This window comes from Sinocyclocheilus rhinocerous, unplaced genomic scaffold (assembly GCF_001515625.1).
Source record: "Sinocyclocheilus rhinocerous isolate Xijiao unplaced genomic scaffold, SAMN03320098_v1.1 scaffold474, whole genome shotgun sequence".
NCBI lineage: Eukaryota > Metazoa > Chordata > Actinopteri > Cypriniformes > Cyprinidae > Sinocyclocheilus > Sinocyclocheilus rhinocerous.
In genome coordinates, this window is record NW_015644625.1 from 105,639 (window position 1) to 121,973 (window position 16,335).

Genomic DNA, 16,335 nt, shown 5'->3' on the forward strand with positions numbered 1-16,335 from the left:
ATTTGTATTAACAAGTGTCTTTTAAAGACTAGCCTTGCACGTAGATATGTGCAAAAGTTTGAGGCCAGTAAGACATTTTTAACGTTTTTGAATAAAAATGCAGTAATATTGTGAAATATTATTACAATTCAAAATCATTCTTTTCTATTTTTATAGATTTTAAAATGTTCAGTTCAATTAAGTTCAGTTCAATTTTATTTATATAGCACATTTAAAAACAACCATGGTTGATCAAAGAGCTTAACAATGTCCAGAAAAACTCACACACAAACAAGACAAATACAGTAAAAACATCACAATGTCTCAGCTCAGCTCGAAATAAAAGCCAAGGAATACAGGTTTGTCTTAAGTAGCGACTTAAAAATTCCAACAGTCTGAGCAGTTCTTATGTGTACAGGTAAACTATTTCACAAATTAGGTGCCACCACTGAAAAAGCTCGGTCACCTTTAGTTTTTAACCTGGCTCTCGGAACATGGAGGAGCACCATATTGGACCACCTCAGTGCTTTAACAGGAGTGTGGACATGTAAAAGCTCTGATAAATAAGCAGACGCCAACCCATTTAAAATCTTAAAAACAAACAATGAAATCTTGAATTCAATCATGAAGCGGACAGGAAGCCATGTGTAGTGAAGCTAAGACTGGGGTAATGTGCTCATACTTTTTAGTCCTAGTTAAAGGCCGAGATGCTGCATTTTGGACTAACTGTAAGCGTTGAAGAGATGTCTGATCCAAACCAACATACAAAGAGTTACAGTAGTCTAGTCCAGACGTTATAAAAGCATGAATTACACTTTCAAACTCCTTACACGGCAGGTAGGGCTTGACTTTAGCCAACAGTCTCAGTTGAAAGAAACTGGCTTTTACAACAGAAATAACCTGTTTTTCAAATTTAAAAGCACTGTCAAAAATCACACCGAGATTCTTGGTAAATGGACGAACATACAAACCTAAATTACCAAGTGCATCTACAGAAGCACTCAAATCCCCAGGACAACCAAACACAACAATCTCAGTCTTATTTTCGTTAAGACAAAGAAAGATCTGATCCAGCCATATTTTTTAAATCTCTCAGGCAATTAAGTAATGACAGAAATGAAGCTTTGTCATTTGTTTTGACAGGCAAATAAATCATCCGCATAACAGTGGAAGCAGATATTATGCTTTCTAAAAACATACCCTGAAGGGCAGCATATACAAAGAAAACAACATAGGGCCCAATATTGACCCTTGGGGACGCCACAAAAAGAGGGACAGCAGATGAAGAAAATTCACCAAGGTGAACAGAAACACTTCTGTATGTCAAATACGATATGTGATGTGATGTGATGTGATACGATAATGTGATTTATTCTTGTGACCTCAAAGCTGAATTTTCAGCATCATTACTCCAGTCTTCAGTATCACATGATCCTTCAGAAATCATTCTAATTTGCTGCTCAATAAACATTTCTTATTATTATCAATATTGAAAATAGTTGTGTTACTTAATAATTTTTTTGAAATACACTTTTTTGCAATATTATACATTTCTTTTACTGTTTATTTTGATAAATTGTATGCATCCTTGCTGAGTGTAAGTATTATTTTAAATGAATGAATGATAAAAGGGTTTGAAAAATTTTCCACAAAAATATTAAACAACTGTTTTCAACATTATTCCCATACATGTATTTTTTTAATAATTATTTGAAGTTGTACTCCCCTACATACAATTTTTTGATATTATATAAAAAATTATATATTAATTTTATAGTATTTTAGCAGTCATTTTATAGTATTCCTTTTATAGTAAATGTATATAGTATATAAAATAATGCTATATATTATCTTTTTTAATACATTTTGCTTATATAAAAGGTACCACATAAATTCAGACCATATTTTTGTGAATTCAGCTGTCAGTCCAGCCCCTAAAGCTAAAGGCAACATGTTTTATAAAACCACCAAGAGCAGAGGAGCCGTTCACACATGATTGTTCATGCATTCAAAAAAAAAAATCTGGACAGAATGCAACAGACTGGAACCGAAAGCAAGATGCATTCTTCAAAGTTGAACAACTTATAGCTTGACATGGCATCTTACAAACACGCCGTTTATGATGCGAGATGCTAAATAAACAGCCAAGCGTAACACAACAACCAAACATGTCCATCTGGTGCATGTGCACATAGGTGAACTATTATAAAAATAGCCCAGACAGAAAGCATGAACAAGTGCTGTGTGAACAGCCCATAAATCTGCTTTGGACAGACTGACAAATGTGATTGTAAATAGACTTTCAAGTGTGCTTTTTCTTTGAATATCAGTGATTGCTTGTGGCCAAATTACAGCCATATATATTCAGTCAGTGCAACGTGATATTTTAATAGCATTATTTAAATCTCAGTTTGTTTTCTTCTATTTGTGTTTGTTTGTTTGTTTGCTAGAATTCCACACACTGCCGTCCTGTCTTCTGTGATCGCATGAGCTGAATCATAAATATGTCTAACAAGTTAAATTACATTCCCTAAGCGGCTCAGGTGAGAGACCGAAGCTTTTTTGACTCACTGCTACAGAACATTGGATGAAATCACAGGTTTTTTTTTTTCCTTTTTCACAAAATAAGCTGCTTAGCTTTTTATTTGAAAGTGTTTCTCAAGGAGAATCATTGGATTAGTGTGTGATTTGTAGGTATTGATTATAGTGATCAGGCTCACACTTGACCAACAAACAATTTTAAGAAACAAATGCCTTTATAAAAATGCACTTGATTTGGAACAGGGAATTTTTAATACTTTTGGCAGCTTGCTCAAGAGTCTGATTGTTTAGCTTGTGCTACAAACTATATAGGCTATATGAAAAATGAAAAAGACCATTTTAATTTTTATAGAACAGCTATTATTGCTGTAAAATTGTACACGGCACTTTCTATTTTTTAATCACTATATATAAAAAATAAAAAAATAAAAATATCTATTGACCATTTATTGCTTTTTACTAAATGACCACAACATTTTAAATCATATTTAGCCTACTTAAAAATATTAATATAGAAAAATTACAAATATTATACAAAAAAACTATACAAAGTGCAATCTAAAGTTGTGGTTATTGCTACACATTTTTTTGCAGTTACACATTGTTAGTTACAATGAAAGAATCTGCAAGAGTGTAGAAAATTAAAGCTTGCGCGTTTTAGGACATGCCACTGACAAACTTAAAGAACTCTGATTGGCCATTGCTTTCAACAGACACGCCTGTGATTGGCTACGATGCTCAACACTGTTAAACACGTTGTAAATAAAAACGTATGAAGCTTAATAGAGGCTCACACAAATACGCGTGGGAGAGTTTGAAAGCTGAACCTGTCAGCTGTCATAGTGAGACGTAAGTGAAACTGGCTGGTTTACATTTTTAAACTAAATTTAGGATGACCACATTGTTTCTAGGTTTGGCATACACCCGTTTTCAAGTACTCTGGATTATGTCAAGCAGAAACTCCTGACGCATAGTGTTTCTAGAGCTTTGGGGTTTAGCCAAAACACTGACTCCATTAGTCATGAGCATCATTGGCTGGCTTTATTAACCAGAGCTTAGACGTAGCTTACGGCACGCTGAGTTTTGAAGAGAGAATCTCTGTTTAGCAATGCTGAAGCACCAAAGCTTTGAAGGCAAAGTCTCGCTGAAGGGCAAAGAGTCGGTATAGATCTGTTGTTTCTGACGCCTGGGAGTTTAAAGTCTCTCACAGTAATTGGTTAATGATCTCTTAAATAAAGTGAGCATGAAGAATTTTAATAATTTTTTGGGCAATTGAGGCTCAAATGATTTATTGATCTATATTGTGTCAATACTTTGAGACAACAAACAAATGAGATGACACCTTGATGCCATGTGGCTAATGCCTTGTTCACACATACAGCACTCCTATAGCGATTAAATATTCATTCTGGAAGGCATTTTTGTAAAAAAAAAAAAAAAACTGCAGCAGCAGATAATATATCAGGAACAAGATGATTATCAATGCATGAATCAAACTCATTTGTTTTCCATGCATCATTTTCAGTCATTATGTCCCTGTAGGCTATGCATTATTTAGAACAGTAGAATCGCTCACAGTAACTTCTCCATCACAAGATAGATCACATGAGATAAAGTGTCTTCACTACCATTGGTAGTGGCAGTAATGTTGCCATTAATTTGCATAAAAATAATCCTTTATTACGTTTTTCGTATTGGACAGGTGGCTTATGTCACCAGAAATTGCACAGAATCAACAAACCGAGCTTTCTTTCATGTATAGACATATTTCCTATAAAACAACAAATCTGAAACAAAATATTTTTCAAAGCAATACCTTGCTACTTGCTAGTCAGTTGCAGGTATGAGGGGGCGGATCATTCTTATTCTAAAGAGCATGATTGAACAAAAATCTGTGTAGTGCAGGATGAGTCATAAATATTTTTGTTCTATTTCCTGGAAGACAATGTCTGTAAATATTCATTTTAATGTTTAAAATGGATTTTGTCAACATTTAGGAGTACTACTGTTGAAATTATTTTTGATGCTTTTGAAAGAGGATTCTTATGCTCACTATGGCTACATTTATTTGATCAAACATACTGTAAAAACAGTAATTTTGTAAAATATTATTACAATTTAAAGCGGCTGTTTTCTGTTTGAGTGTATTTTCAAACGTAATTTATTCCTGTGATGCAAAGCTGAATTTTCAGCATCATTACTCTAGTCTTCAGTGTCACATGATCCTTCAGAAATCATTCTAATACGCTGATTTTATAAATGTTGAAAAAAGTTGTGCTGCTTAATATTTTTCTGGAAACTCATATCCTTTGATTAGTAAATTTATTTGAAATATATATTTTTTGTACCATTATAAATGTCTTTACTGACGCTTTTGATCAATTTAATGCATCCTTGCTGAATAGAAGCAGTAATTTTGTTCAAAACAAATCTTACTGATCTCAAACTTTTCAATGCTAGTGTGTAAATGAATGTCTTTAAGAAAGATTATATGAATATTGGCTCAGCAAAACTGATAGAAACTGATTAGTATCAAATTAACATCAGTTCTGCAATAGGGTTCATATAAAGTTCAAAGATCTGAAAAGTTAATTAGCTACACATTCAAGCAGAAATTATCCCATCACTGCCTTCAATCAACCCAAAAACCCTAACCGCAGTTCACTTTGACAAAAAAACACCATGACCTGCACTTTAAAAAGATTATTAAAGTCAACAGAGCTCTTCATTTCTAAACTCTCATATAGAGGAGGTTCTTCTCAAGTCTTGCTCAAACTCTCTGAATCTTAAGCATTCTGTTGTAGAAGCTCTCAAAGAACTCTTTACATGGCAGTGCATTTTATTTTGTCTTTCTCACAGGATGCTCAGACGTGGATGCTCTTGTGTTCTACAGTGCTTGGACGGCATGCTGAAATCCTGCAAAGTATTAGTGTCAGATGGGCTGCTCAGGATGAAACTGATTAGTATCAAATTAACATCAGTTCTGCAATAGGGTTCATATAAAGTTCAAAGATCTGAAAAGTTAATTAGCTACACATTCAAGCAGAAATTATCCCATCACTGCCTTCAATCAACCCAAAAACCCTAACCGCAGTTCACTTTGACAAAAAAACACCATGACCTGCACTTTAAAAAGATTATTAAAGTCAACAGAGCTCTTCATTTCTAAACTCTCATATAGAGGAGGTTCTTCTCAAGTCTTGCTCAAACTCTCTGAATCTTAAGCATTCTGTTGTAGAAGCTCTCAAAGAACTCTTTACATGGCAGTGCATTTTATTTTGTCTTTCTCACAGGATGCTCAGACGTGGATGCTCTTGTGTTCTACAGTGCTTGGACGGCATGCTGAAATCCTGCAAAGTATTAGTGTCAGATGGGCTGCTCAGGATGCAGAGCGTGTTGGCATAATCTGACGGTGAGTAGTGTTTCTCTCTCCGGAGACGAGCGCACTCATCCCACTGAACCACACAAGCAAACAGCAAAGCATCAAAGACAAAAACAAGAGTCTCACCTGCATTAATCACGTCCTCTTTTAAACCCACACGTGTTTGTGTTTGATGACAAACAGTGAGAAGTGATGAGGTCCAAAATACTCAATTCACTTCATTATGTGTAAAATCCCTGCAGCACAGTGATCCATAGTAACACCATATTAGAATGATTGATTACCAAATTCATATACTGTATGTATATATGGTATTTACACCTTTTTATGTGTGACCCAGGTGACAAGTGTTTTTAAATGTTACTAAAACATTAAAATGTCCAGTTTTTGTATCACAATTCGAGCATTATTTAAATGTTACTAAAACGTTTTTTACTAACTTTAACAAAATATGTGATTTAAACATTTATTTGTAATCTTCTATTAACATTAAAATGTCCAGTTTTCGAATGTAATTAGAATGTTATTTAAAGGTTACTAAAACGTTTCTTACAGCATTCCTTATTTTCATATAAAATATTACATTTAAATGTATTTTTTTAACATTATAACAATGTTTTCTCTCAACATTAAGAACATTCATCAAGTATACATGTAAGGATATTTTAAAAATGTTGTTCTAAAAAGTTTTCTCTCAACATCATGAGGATGTTCAAATAATGTTGTTTGTTGAATGTTTTCTCTCAACATTATGAGAACGTGTATCAAATATTAATGATGTTCTAAGAATGTTCCATAAACACGTTAAGAACATTTTGTCCTAACATTTGAACTTAAAAAAAAAAAATTGTGATAGTTGTAAGAGCGTTTCTGGGGAAGTACTTAAAAAGTTCATGTCTGAGAGTGAGAGTAAAACTTGTTATTAGGTTGGCACATTTGTCTTTTTCTCTTCTGTTGCTCTTCTGTTTGTGAGTCTCTGTGTTTGTTTTGTGGAGTAACCGATAAGGAGATACTGTAGATAACTTCTTGCCATCGGAAAGGACAAAAGAGAGAAAAACAGACTAATTGTTTTTACCCAATGGGGAAAAGAGACTGTTGGAAGTCAGCAAAATGGCTTACAGCACCTTTAAATCTGTCTTTCTCTCACTCACTCAAATTTTGCGTCTCTAGCAAAAGTTCATGATTAGCAGATGATTAATTGCTTTAATTAAACCTTCACCAAACTCAGCCAACATGACTGAAAGGGAGAACAAATGAAAAGTTTATTGTCACTAGCCGGTCATCCCTCAAAGTTTATTTATTAGATTATGTGGTTGATAGAGTGGATGATGGTAGTTCATCTTCTCAAACAAGACTCAGGCGGACAGATTTGAACGGTTCTGAGAAAACGTCTCACTGAGTCAGTCAATCCTTAACCGCCTGATGTAGATTGGACCTTCAGATCTGAAAATGTAAGATTTAAGATTTAAAGGGATAGTTCACCCAAAAATGAAAATTCTGTCATTAATTACTCGCCCTCGTGTGTCGTGTGAACACGCATCGGATTCTGACACGGAAGAGAAGAAATTGTTGAATAAAGTTCTTATTTTTGTTTTCTGTGCACATAAAGTGTTCTCATAGCTTCATAACATTACGGTTGAACCACTGATGTCACATGGACACTTTTAATGATGTCCTTACTACCTTTCTGGGACTTGAACGTGTCAGTTGTGTTGCTGTCTATGGAGGGTCAGAAAGCTCTCGGATTTCATCAAAAATATCTTAATTTGTGTTCCAAAGATGAAGGAAAGTCAGGTTTGGAACGACATGAGAGTGAGTAAGTAATGACAGAATTTTCATTTTTGGGTGAACTATCCCTTTAAGACAAGAGTTTTGTTTATCAAGATGGCTGATTAGATGGAAGTATCGCTGGATTTATGGGTTATATAAATCTGAGAACACATTAGAAATATATATATATATATATATATATATATCTATGTAATTTTTTGTGTTGTTTAAACCTATTTTGTTTGCTATTATTTACATCCTATTATAATATTTATCAATATTTTGCATTAGCTTTTATTTAAAATTTTCAGTTATTTATTATTTTTATATTATTCCGTTATTTATTTAAATTTTTGTTTAAATTTGAGTAATTTTGTTATGTGCTCTTGTGATTTTATTTTTTTAATATTTCTATATAACTCTAATTTTAATACTTCTATATCTTTATAACTAATTTCATTTCAGTTTCAGTCATTTTAGGGCTTCTACTTATTATTTATTACACTTCCAATTTTCTAAGCTTTTTAAAGTTTGTTTTCATGTTTTATTGTAATTTAGGTATACTTTATTTCATTTGCCAAAGCAAATTTTAATAGTTTTAGTTTATAACAACACTTGTTTTAAACCGAAGGGAATAAAATTATTAAATCATATTAAAATGAATAATAAATATTCAATATTCTGCACTATATTCCTAGGTCACTATTTAAACATAAGAAAACTAGTGACATTGAGCATGTGAATTCATTCGTACAGATGAACAGATTTTCATTTTGAATGCTGCTTTCACTAAAACTAAAAGAGAAATGGTTTATTTCTCATCAGCTTTTCACTCAAATTGCTCTACTTACAGTATAATAAAAATTTGTGATTTAAATTTTTTATTAAAGAATAGAAGCATTTTAGAGGTCTCAAACTTTGTGCCCCCACTGTATATTGAAATTACTTTTTTTATGACTACATCAGTTAAAATTCAAGCCATTGAAATGTTTCCAATAAACTATCTTCTCTTTTGAGGGAACACTCCCAGACTTCCTACAGACATTGCCTTCATTTCCATGGCACAGTCTGAGGGTTATACTTTTATCTGTTGCGGTAATTGGCAGAAAATTGCATATGCTGTGGCCGTAGTTTTCTTACCCCCCTCAAAGAAAAAAAGAAATAGCAATTAAGGTTTCCCTTATCGAGCTCCTACCTGGTGTAGGGCCAGAGCTCAACAGAAGAGAAGAACATTTCTTTTTCTCATTCCATGAAATTGGCCACATATAGGGCCAAATGGGCTCTTTCTGTACACATGGAGAGGCTAGTGTGTTCGTTTTTCTCTTGCATTTTAGCTTGAGATCTTCCTGAAAGTCTGTTCATCAAATGCAATATTTAACTAAGTGTCTGTGTCTCTAAAAGGAAGACGTCTGCATGTTAAGCATTCTTCAGATAACGACCCTTTCTTTGTGCTTTCATTCCAAGGATACAAAAGCAATCACAAGTAACCATGGTTACAGATGTACGTCTTCTCAACGTAACAATGCATTTGCAGATATGGCATTATATCAAACATTAATGACTTAATTTGTGACTGGAGCAAATTTAATATCATGCCATTGAATCTTATGCTTTAATATGTGTGGTATCCATCGCCTTTGCAAGACGTGTCTTGAATCCTCAGAAGCTGAGAGCTTTGCCTGACAGGGTGCATATATAAAGGTCTGTCCTCTGTGGCGTATGAGATTAAGGTGGTGGGATTATGAGCTGTTTCACGGCTAAAGGGAGATGGCTAATCTCTCCTCCACAGGCTCAGGAAAATCTGTTCTAGACTGCTAGACGGGATCCTGTTCGTTTCTCCAGCAAAAATCAGACTCTCTTTTGCTGCTCTCACCACAGGCTACAGTGTAAGGAATACATAAAATTGTTTGTTTTTTTTAACATTTTTGAGTTAGTTACACACATACTTGCATGTTCAGTGTAAAGAATAAACCAATGAAAAAACAGCCAGCATTTCACCATTAAAAATATGGTAGCAACATTTGAAGTTAAATGTATGGTTAAAAAATGTTTTCATTAACTGATACAATGTTAATATCTAAAGTAATATGATGTATTTTGTACCTGTGTAATATACTGATAACCAAATAATGCAATAAACAATAAATAAACAACATGAGATGTAACATAAAACCCAAATAACTGATTAAAAAAAAGATCAAGAAACATGATTATATATATAAAAATAAAAGTTTTATGCAGAGAATTGTGGGAATGACAGTTTACGATTTTCTCTGCAAATTATAAAATGACTTTGTTTGTACTTCCAAAATCTGTAAATTTATTATTACATTATACTTTCCACAAAACAAGCCTTTTACCCATTTGAGAGCAACTGACTAGCAATGAAGAGATGAAACTGATGCAAAGATTCAGTAATCGCATTACTGAGAAATGTGAATTATTTTGGTCTTATTTTAAACAGTTTTAAAAGTTTTAAATGTCTATTATAGCTCTATTGTTTTTGTTGTATCATAAAAATATTTTTTTAAGCTGTGATGTGACCATATGCAAAATTATCCAAGAACCAACCATATCCACTCCTGTGCATCAAAAGATTGAGTGCCCTAAAACCATTAGTACCGTTTGCAAGAACTCATTTGCACTCGCTTATATCAACACTGAAACAATTCAATTTGGATGTAACAGCAATGATTATAAGAACTTTGTTTTTGACAAGCTACAGCTCGAAACACAAGGCCAGCTCTCTTATTATACCTGGTGAGTGCCAGTGGAGCGTAGCCCAAATGTGGTGTTATTCTTAAAGAGGGAAATTACCAGTTATAATTATGCCTGTGAGATTTTAAATTCTGTGACGTGGGTGGGGTTGTGGGGTATTGCATGCATTATGGCATAAAAAGATTATAGACTCTAAGAAAAGTTTTAAAATAGGTCACAACGTACTGTAAATATAAAAGAATTTTCTGTACTGGTTTCTTAAAAGGTGTTTTACCTGTATTTTGAATTATGCATTGCATTGGGTTCCTGTTTGTTTTTTCAATTTACTGTTTAAAGTAATATATTACTGTTTTCTGCTATAGTCTCTTATTAAAGTCTAAAGGGAATATTACAGGTTCAATTCAAGATGAACAAAAATGAATTTCCACTTAATTGCAAATCTATCATCTATTTACATTTTTGGTTCAAAATCATTATACTGTCTATTAAACAAGCCTTTTAAACCAAGAATGGGTTTAAGTGCTTTTATACAATTTTATGCTTCACATTTCTGCATTTAAATACTCCAAGAATGGCCCCCATTGTACGTGTGTCACTGTGACCTTGATTTTTGCTGGTATTATTTAATAAAATGAATAACGAGTCAAAAGTATCTTTACCTGGTATTCAACATTATGCCACAAATGCTGTTGACTGAGCATCGAATGTAGCATTTGTTTTATTTTTTATAATTTTTTATTTTTTGTAAGATGCATCCCTGAGATTCAATAGTCTCTCTGTGCATAAGGATAAATAACAAATCCTCCAAAAGTTTCCTGTAATGCTAATTGGAAACTGCCTGAACAAGAACCGGCTGAAGGAGACCTTTAACATTTAGCATACAAACAAAATTAAGTTAGCTACACAAAGTAGTGTGAGAACAATTGCTGAGAGAACTCAGTGCATGGTGTTGCTGTGATATTTTACGTTTTCACAACTTTGGACAGTGTCAGGTTGCTGTCCCCTTCCTCCACGTAGCATAACGCACCACATCCATTATTAGTATTCTTTTCAGACCCAGAACAAGGTGAGACAACTTGCCATTATTATGAACCCTTTTAACACATTTAGGCAGGCTGCTCTTGGCAAATGTGTGTTGAATTACAAATAGTCCTAATTATGCACATCACAAGTTTACAAGCCACTACACTCGCTCATTTGAACAGATAAGCACGCTGTGGCTATATAATCACTTTAATTATATTACAGCTATTTTTTTTTCTCCATTGTTATCAGTAATCTGGGCACAGATATATCTCAGACCGGGCCAGTAATACTGTAATAGGTTTCACCATGCTTTATGTAACAGGAGCGAGTGATTAAATATTTGATATGGCCGCTGTGCTAACATCCATATCCCCATCTTCACCACAGGGGAACAAGATGACTCTGGGAATCAGTACTTCTGAAGGGCATGATGGGAATTAGTCACGAAACACCTGCTCTGCCTTGATAACACTTTACTTTTGTCTGTCAGAATAACGTCCTGGAACACATTGTGATGTCACAATTGAACACCAAATGTTCCTCACCAACACAAACGTATAATTAGAATGAGCAGAACAGGTATATCGCACGATTGTGATTTTAGATGGTACATCACATCGTGCCAGATATGTCACTGTAAACGCATTTAAGTACCAGTTGTGGTCTAAAGTGTGGTCTAAAAGGGTCTAAAGTGTGCTGTGTGTAGACTTAGCTACATGAAGGATGATCAACACAGGCTCACAAATGTGTGACTTTTGCAAAACTGCAAAAACATACAGATTCACTGCAGTTTCCAGGCAAAATGATTACTAACCCTATGGCAAAAAAATTATTTTCTATTTTTTTTATTTTATTTTAAAATATACAAAAAACTCAGTTTGCTAAAATATGTTTAAAAATATATTTATGTAAATATATTTTCGACCAATATATTTTTGGCCATTTTTTGTGTTTGTGTTTTTTTCCCTCTGAAATATATATTGAAATATATTTTGGTTTATGAAGGTTGAAAGTATTTTCTGCTCAGAGTTGCTTTTTTTTCAACTTCAGGCACTCAGAGCGCTCCTCCAACAATGCGAGGTGCAGCAGGTGGCTAAAACGCAAGGCATAAAGAGCGCGCAAAACGCTCACTGCCAACAGAAAACAATTTAAAAAAGGATGAAGGTTGAAAGTATTTTCTGCTCAGAGTTGCTTTTTTTTCAACTTCAGGCACTCAGAGCGCTCCTCCAACAATGCGAGGTGCAGCAGGTGGCTAAAACGCAAGGCATAAAGAGCGCGCAAAACGCTCACTGCCAACAGAAAACAATTTTAAAAAGGCGCCTCTCATTGCAAAAAACGCATTCTGTCTGATCGGGGCCTAAGTTGTCATTTTGTGGACATTAGCAAAAGTGTTTTTTTGTTTGTTTGTTTTTGTTTTTTTGTTTTGTTGTTTTTGTTTTGTTTTGTTTTGTTTTGTTTTGTTTTGTTTTGTTTTGTTTTGTTTTGTTTGGTTTTGTTTGGTTTTGTTTGGTTTGGAACAGTCCAATATTATTTTGTGTCTCTCTGACAGGTCACAGTGTTTGTTATTAATTTCACATTCTTTTGTTTGTGACATCATAACCGAGCTGTGAATCCATTCAGGTATAAATAGAGCGCATGAAGCGAAATAATTTATTTTTTTCCAGATGACACATTTCAATAGTTGAACTGAACCCTATGGAGAGGCTTTGAACACTCATTGTTGTCAGCAGTGCAGATTGAGATAGTGTTGAGAGGAGACACACTTGAGACTCTTTTTAATCTGATTGCTGTCTAGGATAAATTATTCCTATATTACAGTCATTCATATTGTGATTTTTTTTCCCTATGGGGTTAAAAGAGATTGTTGTGACAAACTGTCCTCCAAGTGTAGGTTTTGATGTTTTTCGGTTTGTGATCTAGAAAGTTTATATTACTTTCATTTTATGTTACTAGTTTTAATGTTTTCCATTTGATAATAAAATCAAGACTATTATAGTTAAATGTACAATATGTCATATTGTCATATGCTTGACTACTTAAGAAAATTTTAATTTAACCTCGTCACATACTAAAACACTTGTCTTGCTCTTCTCAAAACGCTCTCTCTCTCCCGACTCTCTTTCTCAGGGAGTTGTGACCCAGCAAGGGGTGAGTAAATACATGTATTCCCAAAGTGATTTCACAGGTCTGTGGTCCAAAGAGAGCTCAGTCTGTGCTCGGGTTAGGAAGTCATGATTGACAGCGGCTTGAGTGCTGGACAACACGATTAGCAGGAAAGTGAGGATATCTCAGAATGTGCCAATACTTTCTTCTTTTTTCCTCCTCCTACTTCCTCTTCCTTTCATCTCATTTACTGGTTCTTTGCTTTTGCCTTTTATCCTTTCTTCACACAGATTCAGGTTTTCTCTTTTTAATAGCTTTTTACATTTTAAATGTTATCATTTTAATAGAAAAAGGATGTACACTGTAAAAAAAAGATTTTAAATCAAAGATTATTGGAGTACGTTTTACAAGAGAATACTATTTCAGTCTGTCTACTTCAGTATTTTACATTTAAATTCAATGTGTTACTTTGCCATTGCTTTGTAAGTATCTGTGAAATTGACTTGTTTTCAATCACACACCACATTGTCTTTGTAAAAAAATATGGTGAAAATTTCAGACAATATATGTTTACTGTTTAATTATGTAAAATTATGGTTTTTAGAAAAAATTATAAAGTACCATATCATTTATGATGAAAATCTATAATACATTCAACAAGGCAAAATGTACTATAAAACAGTCCAGTTTTATTAAAACAATGTTTTTTATGTTTAAAATGAGTCAATTGATGATTTATGGTGAAAAACAGAAAACAGACAATCTCAGAAGTCACATTTGATTATATTTTATTATCTTTGTTTGTTCATATTTATTTTGTTATTTACATTAGGTTAAATCTGCATTTTCTATATTTCTACTTTTTATGTTATTTTATCGTAAGTTAATGTCTGTTTCATTGTGTTGGTGACATGTTCAGTGTCTGATTTTCAGACTATCCCATACTGGCTGATTATTGTCTATATTTTGTCACAGTGCGTTTCTTAAAAACAGAGGCCAGTTGTATAGACTCTTAAAAAATGTTAGTGATATCAGAGGAACCATTTTTGTCTTCTCAAAGAACATTTCAGTGAATGGTTCTTAAAAGAACCATTTTTTTATTTGTATATGAAGATTATTTTAATAATATTAACAACCATTTTTCACTATAAAGAACCTTTTGTGATTTCATGGATGTTAAAGGTTCTTCATGGAACAATCGATGCCAAAAAAGAGCCTTTATTTTTAAGAGTGTGCTGTCTTTAAATGCAACTTTTTTTTTTACAGTGTATATTTTTTCTTGCCCTCTTTGATGACTGGACAGACTGTTGCATTATTTTCTCTTAAATCTATAATGTTTTCCAGAGAGTCGGTTGTCTTTTTTCCTGTACTTGATGCTCATGTTGCAGATAATTCGTTTATAGTTCAGTTTGCGACTGCTGCATTAAAGTGTCCTCACAAAATTAGATCTGAGTCTAAAACAAACTTTACTGCAAAAAAAAAAAAGGCTGTATTTTACCACACTACCACACAAGTTGTGACAGTTGCAGACTGTTACAATATGTTGAGAAAACTGTGCTGAAAATAAAAAATAGATCTTCTGCACTCAGCAGCCTGACTATTCTTGCTTAGCTCTATTTTCTCTCTTCTTTTTTTGTTCTATCTCTCCTGAGCCTCATTGATCAATGCGCAAACAGAGCAATTTCTCACCATCCATCATTTTATGGTCAATAACAGCAGAACGCAAGGCAGCGAAATGGAAAATGTTGTCTCAAAACCACTCCTACTGCATGGCCCGATGCATACTGTAATAATTCAGTCAATCATTAACTCCCTATAAACATAACACGCTGACACGCATGCACATACACATGTCACCGGTTGGCCCTGTAGCAGCGTCGCAGCGCTCAGCTATCATACACATTTGTGCTTTAAATAATATGAGACGCCCACTCTTCTGCATTGATGTCCTGTCACTCTGCTCCCAGAGCTTCTGCATTGTATTTCATTCAGTTCTGTCATGGCCTCTGGGAAAGCTTCAATCTTTGTTTTTGTTTAATTCATTTTGTTTTAAAAAAGCATACAAGTGGTAATATAAAAGGATTATGAAACTATTGTTTTCTTCTATTAGTATAGCTTCTGGTGAAGATGAGTAAATGATCAAAGAAGGTGTGACACAATTAAACTGACTTCGGCCACAAAAACAGTACTGTTTATATTTACTTTTATGGTATGTACTTGGTAATTCATTTGTTTTACTTCCAGAAACCATCATTTTATATTACAGTATTTATTAATTTGTATATTTAATTTGATTATTTTTATTAGTATTTTATTTTATTAATATTACTTATTTTTCTGGTCGAAGATGCATTCAATATTAGCTTGCTCCCTCAGTTTAAATGAATGTGAAACGGCTTTTGGTTTTAATATGTTTAAATTGGTAAGCAATTATGATACATTGCAGATTACGCTTAACATGTTCACAAATGAGAACTTAGATCTTAGTTTCCATTTCTTTCTGAACTTCTCCTGTTAGGGCTAACATTTCTTTTCAGCCTTTCATCTTGAAAGCAGAGAGATACGGACACAGCTTCATTTCCTACACGGGCACGCTGCCATTCCTGCTCTGGCCTGACTCCAGCGCAAGAGAGAGTGAGTAAGGGAGGAGATACTGCTGAGTGTTCAAGGGCACTAGCAGAGATGCGCTGCTTTCACCTATATATATAGATACCTCAGCTCAGCTAAAAAATAAGGTATAATAAAGGTTCATGACTTTAGCTTTGTTCTAAAATCTAGTGATCTGCATCATAGGCTGCTGCATTCTGTGACAACAT